Raw genomic sequence first — 12474 nt, forward strand, 5'->3', positions numbered from 1 at the left:
TTCCCTACTCTCTTCATAATTTTCCTCTTTGAAGTCTCCGCTGTGTTCATTCAAGACACAGCAAATACTTGTTCTCCCTGCCTTACACACTTTTAAGAATTAATCTATTTTCCCACACTTTTTACATTGTTTACCTAGTGCTGGAAAAAACTTAAAAGAAGAAACATGTGATGGAGAGCCACATCTATAACAATACACTCTGTGAAACTGTTGTGGTAAATTATTTGGTCTAGAAAATGTTTTAGGTCTTGTGTTTCCCGAACACCCTTTGACGGTTGATTTATTAATTACTGTGCTTGAAATAGTAGTCTTGGCTAGAGATTCCTCAAGCATCTTTGCTTCAATAGAGGAACCGTCAATACTTTTAGCTAAGACTACTGCCTTATCTAATGTTGGGTTTTTACATGCAAGCATTCGTTCTTGTATTTTCTTAGAGTGGCATCTAGTCACTAATTGATCACGTATTAACTCTGCAGTAAAGCTGTCAAATTCACATGTGGATGCTAAGATTTTTAAGGTTGTAACATAAGTATCTATACTTTCGTTGGGTTGCTGCGTTATGGTGAAAAATGTGTATCTATGTACAACCATATTCTTAGTTTTTGAAAAGTACTTGTCAAGTTGTGCAGCTGCTGTGTCAAATTAATCTAACTCTTCATCCTGCGCAGGAACATGTTCAGGTAAGTGGTCATACACATTTTGTCCTTCTACACCTAAATGTTAATACATTAAGTTTTTTTGTTTTTTTGGTCTGAATGTTTGCGCATCAATTGCTCCTAGGTAAGCTTTAAAGGATCTTAACCACAAATTCTACTCCAACGGTGGTTCTCAGGTTCTTGTAGAAATGGCGCTGGTGCTTGAACACTCTGCATATTGATAGAATGTTAGATACTTTTTACAGGCGTGCAAATCGCTGTTGAAATCTGTTATAAGAGAAAATAAAATTAGAAGCGTGTAAATCGCTGTGATCTGAACTTTATACTGAATGACCCAAAAAAAAATACTTAAAAACTGAAAAAAGTGAATTGCCTATAGCTGTTGAGAAACTTCCTCATGTTGAGTAGAGTAAGGCAGTTTGACTGTGTAGAAATGTAGTCCTCTTTCTTTGTCTTTCTTAGCATGCCTTGTCTTCTTTCTATTTCTATTTCTGCCACTAATCCCAGGATTCAATGCGTCCCTCACGGAGAGCCCGAGCCAGAAGAAGGACATTGAAGAAGCTATGCCTGTCAGCTCTGAAGGTTGCTGCCAGGCAGAATCAAAACCATCATGTCTCAAACAGTAAGAAATTAATTTAAGTTGCTGAAGTCTTCAATTTAAGCTGCATACATGATTTCAAGCCGGCACGAGTGACTTTGTACTAGGTCAACTCGTGCCTCACGCTACGTACGTCTCGTGCTTCAATGAATGGTGAATCAGCGTCTGCCTCGCGCCGCACGTATCTCGTGCTCCTTAACTTGCACTTTGTTCGTTGATGCCCGCGGCGAACCAAACAAAGGTTTTGAAGTGCAAATAAATAAAATAACCTGTCTCTCACCTCATAATATGCAGTACTCTACATTACCTAAAGACTTATGACGATCCTTTGACTGTTGATCCTCTGGCGCCTGTCGTTTTCTGTGATTTTTGTTTTGTCTCTTATTGCATTTTCGATGTAGGTGGAAATGTGAATCTTCTTCATTGCCCACTCGTTGCCAAGTTAATGAAGTAAGCTCCGACACAGTGGGTTTGATAGTTTATTAAGAACAACGTTGTGTCTCACCTACAGGGGCCCAGAGACAACTGCCCGTCCTGGAATGCCTGAGAGTCTGGTGTTCCATGATGGCACAGCGCTCCAGGCTCACATCACCACAAGAAGCTAAGATTTTTCTAATGGACAAATTCCTTCCATAACCTCTCTCAGAGCAAATACAGAACAGCAGCTTAGAGCTGTTCTATTGCTTTTTATGTGAACATTACCCACCTAGCCTCGCAAGACTTTGTCGATGTAAATTCCTCTATTCTGAGATCATGGACGATGTTTAGCATATTGCATAATTCGTACTTCACTGTTACCTTAATGGGCAGAGGTTGGTGTTGTGCAGTCTTCCTCAGCTCCTGCTGGCATTTGTATGATCTCCCTCAAGTGTACTCATGATCGATTGTTCTCATGTTTGAAAAAGCTTTTTATCTCTGTAAAGCGCTCTGATACCATAACAGGTCACGTTCATGCTCTATAAAACACTAAATAAATATAGCCAAGTTGAACAGGATACACCATGACAAATTGTCACTTGCCAAATCAGTAACCCTGTGCATATATCCCATCTGACAAGGAACAACAGGAAAGAGAACCAATCTCATCCTGTATGAGAAATGAAAGGTGGTTAGGCAGAATACCTTTACATCTACAGCAATTCTCTTGTGGCTATACATTATTGCACACCGAGTTAGCCATTTCTATTACCTATATCCCTTCCATCAGGGAATAGCAGGACAGTTAATACATTATTAACATTTCTGGCCAGTATGGAGTTTTGAACCTAGAACGTTAGCACTACTAGTACCAGGCACTAACTAACTAGGTCAGACAGCAAGATAAGGGCCAAGGATCAGTCCAGTGTAAAACAACTGAAATGAAAGCTCGTTGCCTGCCTTCCACACAAAGTTGGAAGCTACTGTTAATTGAGAAGAAGCCAGAGACCTGTGTTTGTTAAATGCTTCGTTCTTTCTTTTAGAAGTGATTGGTGTATTGCCTATAAAATGAAGGGTGCACAGTTCTGAAGTCCAATTAAAGAAAAAACACATTTTTTCAGAAAGATATCGTGTGATTGGGGTGCCAATTACCTAATCACCACCCAACTCGCACCACCTCCTTCACATTGTAGGCTAGGACGCTGTGATGCCTTGCACAGGGGCTGCTTTCAGCTTTAATATATTTTGAGTGGGTAATTCTTGACATAGACTTCGATTATCTCACACAAATAAACTGGAGTCTGAGAGCAGCTCTGGTGCGACTGCATACAGAGTCCTTGCCTGCAAGGAGAAGGGATGAGAGCGGAAGTGCACCTCAGATGCACAGGGCAGTAGCTCGGCTGACAGCCCCTCCATACTGCCGGCTGAGAGCACTGCCAGCTGGAGCTTTTGGCAATGGGAGACGTTGGTGGCTGCCCTGCTCATAGGGTTGACCCTGCAGGGCAGTGAGGCAGTACCCAAATTGTATCCCTGCGCTGGCTGGCTCAGCAGGGCACATTCTTCTGTTATAGTTTGTACCATATTTTGTAAATAAATGCCTCAAATTAAGCAGAACACTGTGCTCGGTCGTGTCCTGCTTTGTATCCTGTGAACATAATGATAGAACATTGCAGCATCCGCGACATGCTGCGGCTGCTTCTAAAATGATGCACCACAGAGGGGGTCAATGCCAGTTGCCAGCTCACCCAGGCGAGCCAATCAGTAAAGGGGGCCGAGCTAAATACCATTTTGTATGTTAAAGGGTATGCATTGTCTTTTGTGTGTATAATCTTATGCGTGTTTGTGTATGTGTTTCGTGATGGCAAACACTCTTGCCAGATGGCTGAAACTGTGTGTAGTGAAACATGAACAATACATAGGTCTCTGAAGTCAGCATTTTAACCCAACAGCACCATTTATAAGGACAGCAGTCTTTAAAATCGGTGAAAGGTTGTTGGATTTACAGAATGACAAGATATGTTCGATGCGTGAAAACAAAGTGCTAAAAATATTTCAGGCACTGGCAAAAGGTATTTACAAGTTTAGCACATGGTTTTGTAAAGATGATTTAACAGCACCATATAAGGATGTCTCTTTCTAATATCTGGTGCACAAGTTTGAATTTTGCATACTGTATTGATGCAGCTTCACAGCTAACATCTGAAAAACTTTACTATGTTTCGATTTTTTATCCATAATTTATACATTTTATTGTGACACTTAACAACACATTGGGATAGAAATATTGTCGGCGTTCTCACGTTACCCAGGTCCATACATTGGTACCTCATCTAGTTCAGTCTTTTCTTTGCATTCCATTACCTGAAGTCTAGAATTTATACAGAGGATAAAGTACATCCAAGTGCAAGACAGCAAGGTTTTCCATGACCAGAGAAGAGGGCAGAGCACCTTTAAAAGTGCATGGAGGTCACAGGAAACATAATTTTTATGTAAGTTTAGCGGGGCCTACATCCCTTATATTATGTTTGCATGTGTGAGGATACAATGGATGCCAGCACAATATATAAAGGTAGCGATGCACCACTCTCAAGTCTCCAAGTGTATTTACCAGTCTAGATTTGACCTCGCATCCTGGTAGTCCTGATTTTATAGTGGGATATATAGGACTACAAGTTCCAGAATGCAAAGGGCAAGGTACCCATAGACCGTAGAATTTTGAGAGGACTGCTGATAGTACAATTTGGCAAACTTGCACTTCTGAGGGTTGTGAGGTGGGAAAGTTACTGTGTGACGACTGCTGCATCTCGATTGGCCCAAGGAAGTGCAAGCTGGGCGTCATAGAGCATGTCATTTGCTAGTCAGGGTCCTCCCATTTACAGAATATGTAGGGCCTCATTATGAGTGCCCATTTAATCCAGATGGGTTAGAATTAATATTGGCTCCATCAGGATTATGAGCCCCTCAGTAACATCGCAGGTCAGGTCTGTGTCTTTGGCCAAGAGAATTTGCCTGCTGAAAGTAGACAACTTGCCCATATGAAATACTGGTCAAAACATGACGGAATCCACTTCACGCTGAGAGGCAGATGTCCTTATGTAACTTCCAAAAACATGCAATGGAGAGTAATTCTGTCCTCCCTGGAGTTACAAATGATTGCAGTATTGGTAAATTGGGATGGAGGAGGGGGTAACCGAAACCCCAGTATTCCCTGATGCTTTAACTATAGAGGATAAGGCAATACAAATACTCTTGCCATTTCCATTAGGAATGGGGGAATAAATGGAAAACATAAGGTAATTGAGGGAGTTTAATAGTTCTTAGTACTCTTTATCCAGTACCTCTCTGGTGCATACAAAAAAGTAGAATTGTGGTCCCTTTTCTAACACCTCGTTTGACACATCTTAGCCCTCCTATGCAGTTCATCGTCTAGACTGCTGTATGATGCAAATTAACTCCCAATACCTTCCAGAGCATTTCTGATATGCAAATTTCCAGGAAAATATAGGGAACAATTATGAGGAGGCCAAATGAAAAGAGTTCATAATAATAAAATAATACATTTAAGAGGAGCACATATACCACTTATGTAAGGCAAAAGGAATAAGTAAAGGAATAATCAATAGGTGTAAAACAAGAATACAGAATACAGGACTTATTGCTATAATGAATACATACAGTCAATGTACATTTTATGATTTTCGAGAGAATAAACAGTACATAAAAAGTAGGAAAAGGAAAGAAAGAAGAAGCAGGAAAAGGAAAACAAAATGTGAATATAAGTTAAATGATGGAAACAGTAATAAAATTAATATAATTCATGAAAATATGGTTATAAAATTATATAGAAGTGCAGCCTGTACATTACGGCAGATCAAAAGAAGCAATGGTACCTGAGGAAGGAATGGAATTTCTCAATAAAAATCATGTTAATGGCATCAAGAGCAGGTCTCGTTTGATCAGCTGATGTGTGGTAGTCCATTAGCTTTGTCAAATCTTTGATAATGACATAGCATATCCCACCATAAGATAAACATGGATTTTAGTGGTGTTCTTCCAGTTGGATGCGATAATTTGTAGCGCAATATCAATAAATCAGTCAACAAATTTTCCAACCATACCCTGAAAATGTATTATATAAAAGGAAACTTTAAAAAAAAATATGCAATCTACCAAAAGGTATTTTAATGTAACAAATTTAATTTATCTTATTCCAAATTTGTAAGCAAAACATCAGACAGAAGGCCGGTCAGAAAACATATGTAAAAATTTGCTTTGGTCCAGAGGACAAGACCAACATCTAGTGTCAGTGAAGAGTTTAAATCTACAGATAGACATGGAGATAAAAAATAATATATTGGAAAAAAAGAATAATGTTTGTGTTGTCCTGGCTGAAGGTGATGTGCTGTGAACTTTGCACCATATTTTTTCCCATGGGGGGAAGGCACACTTGTTGAAGATCCTGCTCCCATTGTAACTTAAATATGTAAGATGTAAGTTCATCATGGGTGAAATTAAGAGGGTGAAATTAGGTGTTAGTGGTGGGCTATAAGGGTGGAGGTGATGAAAGAAATTGTGTGAGAATTGTCTTGAGATGTTTGTATCTGGTGGCGTGATATGGGGGAATACCGAAAGGGTGTTGTATGTCTGAGAATCTAATTGGTGGCACATTTGAGAGTACTTGATCTATAGTTAGTTAATTAGTTAGCAGACACGTGATCTAGTAAGCTGGCCCTTAATTTTTTCATTTTTCCATTTGTACTCCGTTGTCTTTGAATCTGTATAAACCTTTATTTTTAACTGTGGATATTACCTGTTTTTTAACGGTCCAATTGGGGGCGGACTGCTGCACTGTCTTATCTCCCACAAACACGGGATCTTTGCTTTTTAAACTTTCCACTGACTCTCCGGTCCGCCTCGGTTTCCGTTTGTGCGGAGAGAGTCAGTTTCCTTTCCTGCAATTTTTGCACTTTTGCTGGTCGCCATCTTGCCAGGGTGACGGTCCAGCCTTTTCCAACTCCCGCTCCAGGGGCTTACTAAAACAGATGCAGGTCCGAGCGCGCAGATAGGCTTGCCCTTGGTGCGCCAGCGACGTGTCCGCTGCACGTGCCCGCTGCGCGTGCCCGCTGCACGCCTAAGGCAAGCCTGTCTGCGCCCATCTGCGCTCAGCTCTCGCTCAGCACCACTCCCCCTGTCAATTTGACCCTAGAAATCAAGGAGCAACTTAGTTATTCCAGGGATACTCTGTTAACACTCAATACCTCACATGAGCGCTGAACTGAGCTACGTTTGACCAGTCTCGGTGACAATGATGGTATTAAATGCCCAACTTGTAACTTCTCCTTAACTAACCTACACCATAGTCCTCTCCCCCATACATTCAGCAAAGATAACTCTATAAACGCAGAAATCTAGCTACAGCTGCACACTCATCAATGCCAGATCACTTGTTAAGCATGCTCTAGAGTTTGGAGACTTCATTGAAAATCAGCGCATCGACTTAGCTTTTATCACTGAGACTTGGGCAGATTCTACATCTGTCCTAGACTTACTAGGCGCAATACCGGCAAATTTCAGGATATACAGACACGACCGCTCCCAAAAAAGGGGCGGATGTCTTGCAATCCTATTTAGAGATCATTTTAAAACCATTTTCAATATCCTCTCCAATATGTCTCTATGTGAAACTATTTATTTTAAAATTGTAGTAAACAGCCACTGTTTGAATTAAATCGGTTATCTAAAGTAGAATCGGCTTACCCACATACTGGGAGCTGTACGAAGCATCGGTGGAACACCATTGACACTGGGCAGCGTAATGCTTCCCTCATCCATTGTGGAGTGGTGTGGCTCACTGGTTAGATGCAGCAGACCCGGAAGCAGAGGACGGCCCGGGACCAGGGTTCAATTCCCGACGCGGGAGGGTCTTGGACCAGGGCCAGCGGACTTGATAATTCTCGCCTCGGTGCCTACTCTAACCAGGGATCACACTCGGCAACTCTGGGCATTAGCTTGCCTCATCTCCACAACGGCCCCCCACATTCGCCGGGGATGCCTGGTTTCACCTTGGAGATACCCAGGAGGGACCATCTCACAGGAATAGCCAGGACGGGTTCCCCAGCGGTCTACAGCACCGGGACACTTCAGAGTAGCTGTGCGCTGAATAAAATAAAATAACATAACATAACATTCAACTCCTCCGATCTGCTGTAATCTAGACCTAACAGCCTGAATTACCATCAATGGCTGGATATAGCATTAAATCAACTAGTCCCAGCAAAAAAATCCCAAAACCATAAGTCTAAGCCCTCCAATCCCTGGTTCAACAAGGACCTTAGACTGCAAAAACAGTAATTCAGGAGTGCTAAACGTAAATGGGGACTTGAGTATAAATCAGCCGACAGAGAGGCTGATTCTTACAGTAAAAAAGGAATACTTTGTAGCCAAAATAGAAGGAGCTATAAACTCTTCTAAGGAGCTTTTGGCTACAGTCAAAAAATCATCAACATTTCCAGAGACTAAGAACCCAAAAACAAATCAACAATTTTGTAACAGCTTAGCACTTCATTTTCAAGATATAATTAAATCTGTCTTTGACTCTTTTCGAGATGGCAATCAAACCAAGGACTCAAATTGCAGATCTCCTAAGGAAGTCTATGTCTCCACACTAACCCACTTTGGGCCTTTGACAGTTGAACAGACACAAATGACACTGACTCAGATTAAATCAGGCTCTCCATCGGACCCTTGTTCTGCCAGAATTATTAATCTGGTCCTGAGGGTGATAGCCACTCACCTCACGACCATCTTTAATAAACTATTTGAAACAGGATATTACCCAAAAGACTGGAAGGTAGGATCTATTCTGCCATTATTAAAAAAGAGCCATCTATAAATGGACGACCCCAACAACTACCGACCAATCACCCGTTTACCATTCCGTACTAAACTTGTTGAAAAATTGGTTATTAAGGAATTAAGCACCTTCCTAGACAAATCTAACAGTTTAGATTCTTCACAATTCCATTTCCGTACTCACCACAGCACTGAGTTGGCACTGATTACAGCCACAGAAGAAATCAGGCAAACCATCGACAGCGGAGGAAATGCTGCTCTGATTCTTTTGGATCTGTCAGCCGCATTTGATATGGTCATCCACGCTCTCCTAATTGACCGCATTGAAATAATAGGGATCAAAGGCAGTGCTCTTAAATTTATCTCCTCCTTTTTGGAAGACCACATCCAGTCGGTCTTTCTTGGTGATTTTACCTCACCACCCTTTTCATTGCCCTATGGAGTCCCCCAAGGCTCATCTCTAAGCCCCACTTTGTTCAACGTTTAAGTGACCACACTTGCAGACCTGATCAGATCATTTGGCTTCTCTCTGGCCTCTTATGTGGATGATACACAATTTGTTGTATCCATCACGGACAATCCTGAGGACACGGCAGCTCAGTTCCACAATTGTATGCTCCACATCGGGAATAGGATGAGAAGCAATTGTTTGAAACTCCTCAAAGCCTGAGATCATGCTATTCGATAACAATCCATCCTTCTGGTCCAACAACTGGTGGCCCCAGGAACTGGAGACTCTGCCTACCCCCAGTAATAAAGCAAACATTTTTGGGATAATTATTGACACAAATCTATTCTTTGCAGAGCAGATAAACCACATCACCTCATCATGCTTTTTTCCCCCTAAAAATTATAAAGGAACATCTTGCCATATAATCCAACAAGTCTACAAAAGAGGGTAGTAACAACTCTTATTTCCTCCAAAGTAGACTATGGCAACGCTCTCTTCATCAACATCCGAAAGCGTTTTCTTCAAAAGCTCCAAACACTGCAGAATGCCGCGGCGTGGTTTCTAATGGCCATTTCAAAACATAAATCAGCTTCCCAAGCATTGATTCACATGCACTGGCTCCCTATCGACAAACATATTCAATTTAAGGCACTCTGTATTGTCTTTAGAGCTCAACAAGCTGTTGGCCTAGACTACTTGATATAGCATTTCCAATGCTACATCCCTTCCCATCCTCCACGCTCATCCACAGGCGGCAATCTCACAATCCCCAGATTTAAAAAAAGCCAATTGGGGTGGGAGAGGCTTCATCATCTGCACTTCCAGGCTATGGAACTCTCTCCCAACAGAACTTAAAATTAAGACAAATCTATTGGACTTTAGGAAACATCTACAAACCTGGCTTTTCCGCCAATAACCTACGTTTTCAATTCCTTTTCGGCTGTTTTGTCCACCTAGCGCCTACATACCCCCGGGTTATTGTGGCGCTTTATACATTTTCATTTCAGTTCATTCATTTCAGTCATAATTTCTTTGTTTATCCATTCTTTCCAGAAGAGAACCCTACTATTTAATTCAATATGCTTACTATACTAGATAGATAATAATTTGAGGTATTCCAAATGGGAATTAGAATGGATGAGTAGGGGTCTAGCTATTGAAACAGAGTGAGTAAGTATTGGAGAGTGAAATTATTTAGCATGTTGTGAAATATAAGCTAAATGATGAATAGAAAATTAAGTAATTAAGGAATGTTCTAGTTTTTGTCATATGGTGAGTTGGTGGTGAGGATAATTAGAGAGATAAGTTCATATTTGTTTGAGGGTAAATGCAGAGTGATACTTTTTGAGGTTGGGAAAATTTACTGCACAGGAATCTTTAAATTGTTGTAAGTTGGCCAAAGAAATACAAGACTTTATGGAGAGATTTAAAGAGTATATTGGGGAGAGTGACAGAAAGCATGGAGTGAAAATGTATAATTGGCAACATCATCATTTTAATGGTAGTGAGTTTGTCCCAAAACACCAGAAATAAGGGGGAACCATCTGTCTGAAAGAGTTGATATTTTTGATTTTGCTTCATTTACTTTACTCAATATAGTATCTTTGATAGAACTAGAGTACAAAAGGCCTAAGCATTTAATGTGTTTGGGTTTACATGTAAACCCTGTGTCTTTAAACAGCTCTTGGAAACAATATATTTGAAATGGAGTGCTTCTGATTTGTTGATGTTGAGTTTATATCCTAAAACAGCAGAGAAGTCATTGAGTAATCGGAGAAATTCAGGAACCGTATGTTGTGGATCTGATGCAAAAAGCAACATGTCATCATCATAGTCAGTGAATTTAACCTGGAAATCTCCATGGATGAAACCAGAAAATATATGGGATCTGCGTATTTTTTTCAAGCAGGTCTCAAGAACTAAAATAAAGAAAAGTAGGTATAAAGGGCAACCTTGTTGCATGCCAATAAGGAGAAGTAATGTGATTGCCTACCGTTAACAAAAATAGAGATGGACGTGTAGAGTATACCATGTGGATATACTGAACATTTACATATGTCCCCAATGCATTTCAGGCATATATCTGCCCTTCATCAGGGGGTAATTTCCTTGTAGACGGCCTTGATCTCGGGACCTCGCGTAAATGAAAAATTAACATCATGGATACCCAAGAATAAAGAGTTAACAAGCAATATGATGTGAACAAAAAGTATGCTGGAATAATCAATTTTGAATAAAAATACACAGAATTGATAACCTGAATAATATTGAAATTCAGAAAACTGATTCAAGTTTGAGCTTTGATTTCCATTTGGAACTTTGGCAGTGCATGTAAGGGATGCTTCCTCATAGGGAGAGTGCAATTTTTCAAAGAATTGACACATGTCTAGAATCAGAAGACAATACCTTTCTGCACGCCAACAAAGCCATCACAACCCAACAAAGTACTAGCAAACCCTCTCTAATCCAGTTGGAGTGCGTGGTCCAGCATTACTAATTGTACATTCTAGTGCTTTAAACATGAAAGACCAGCTGACACTATTGAATGCTTTCTCTGCATCTAGAGGTGTGGCTGCAGGGGGGAAGTAGGTTTGGAGGTCAAGTGCATGGTATTTAGGGAGGTTCTAGAGTTGTCTGATATTAATCTTGCATGAACAAAACCAGACAGTACCTTACCAGGTAGATCTGGGAGGATTTGTTAAACACCCAAGGCAAGTACTTTCACAAAAATTTAGCAAAGAGTGTCGATGAGGAAGATGGGTCTGTAACTCCGGCATAAGTCTTTATCCTTTTTGGGAAGTAAACATAACATGCCTTCAGAAAAAGTGCCTGTTATGCTGTCGATGGAGATTAAAGACTGGATGAAGAGCAATAATTTTAGAATCAGAATATGGGAAAATTGGGAATAAAATTCAACTGAAAAACCGTCTGGGCTAGGAGCTTTGTCTCTAGGAAGTTTAGTGATCATACTCATAAGTTCTACCACCAAGATATCATCTTCCAAGTGAGAAAAGTCAAGCGGGTGTTCGGAAGGCTTAGGAATATCTTGAAAAAAGGCATCCAGGTTGTCTTCAGTGGGGAAAGACTCTGAGGTGTATAAATGAGTGTAGCATGAAGTAAAATATTCTAAAATCTTTGAGTTGGTTCTGTGTCTGGTGCCATGGTGTGAATCTTACATTTCTGCTTCCTAACTTCTTTATCATGACCTCTTTAATATTTGGCGTTAATTTTTAGTAATGTGTCACATGGACTCTGTAAGGATTGTTTGCTTCATTGAAATTTGGCTTGAGCCAGTCATATCAGAGTAGTTGTCTGCATGGATGAAAAATATTCATGTTCGAGGGTTTAAATGGCTTTAACAAGTTATAAATAATTTTTGTATAGCAATTTAATCAATAATAAAACCTTTCACTGGTGAAGAAAAGGCATCCCATACAAAATGCATCTGTGTAGTGGAAGGAATATTGATAATGAAAAAATAATTTGGGAAAATTTCACAT

General features: G+C 40.4%; 1 protein-coding gene across 1 annotated transcript in view; it reads left to right on the plus strand.

Annotated features, from left to right (window-relative positions):
* Positions 1 to 1171: 1171 nt before the first annotated feature.
* Positions 1172 to 12474, plus strand: part of LOC146855952 (solute carrier family 23 member 1-like) — a 1135305-nt gene continuing 1124002 nt past the window's right edge. Inside the window, exon 1 of the mRNA XM_085653904.1 lies at positions 1172 to 1278. The gene's annotated coding sequence lies outside the window, so the exon portion shown is untranslated. The remainder of the gene's footprint in view (positions 1279 to 12474) is intronic.

The sequence above is a fragment of the Triturus cristatus genome, chromosome 4_1 (assembly GCF_964204655.1).
Source record: "Triturus cristatus chromosome 4_1, aTriCri1.1, whole genome shotgun sequence".
Lineage (NCBI taxonomy): Eukaryota > Metazoa > Chordata > Amphibia > Caudata > Salamandridae > Triturus > Triturus cristatus.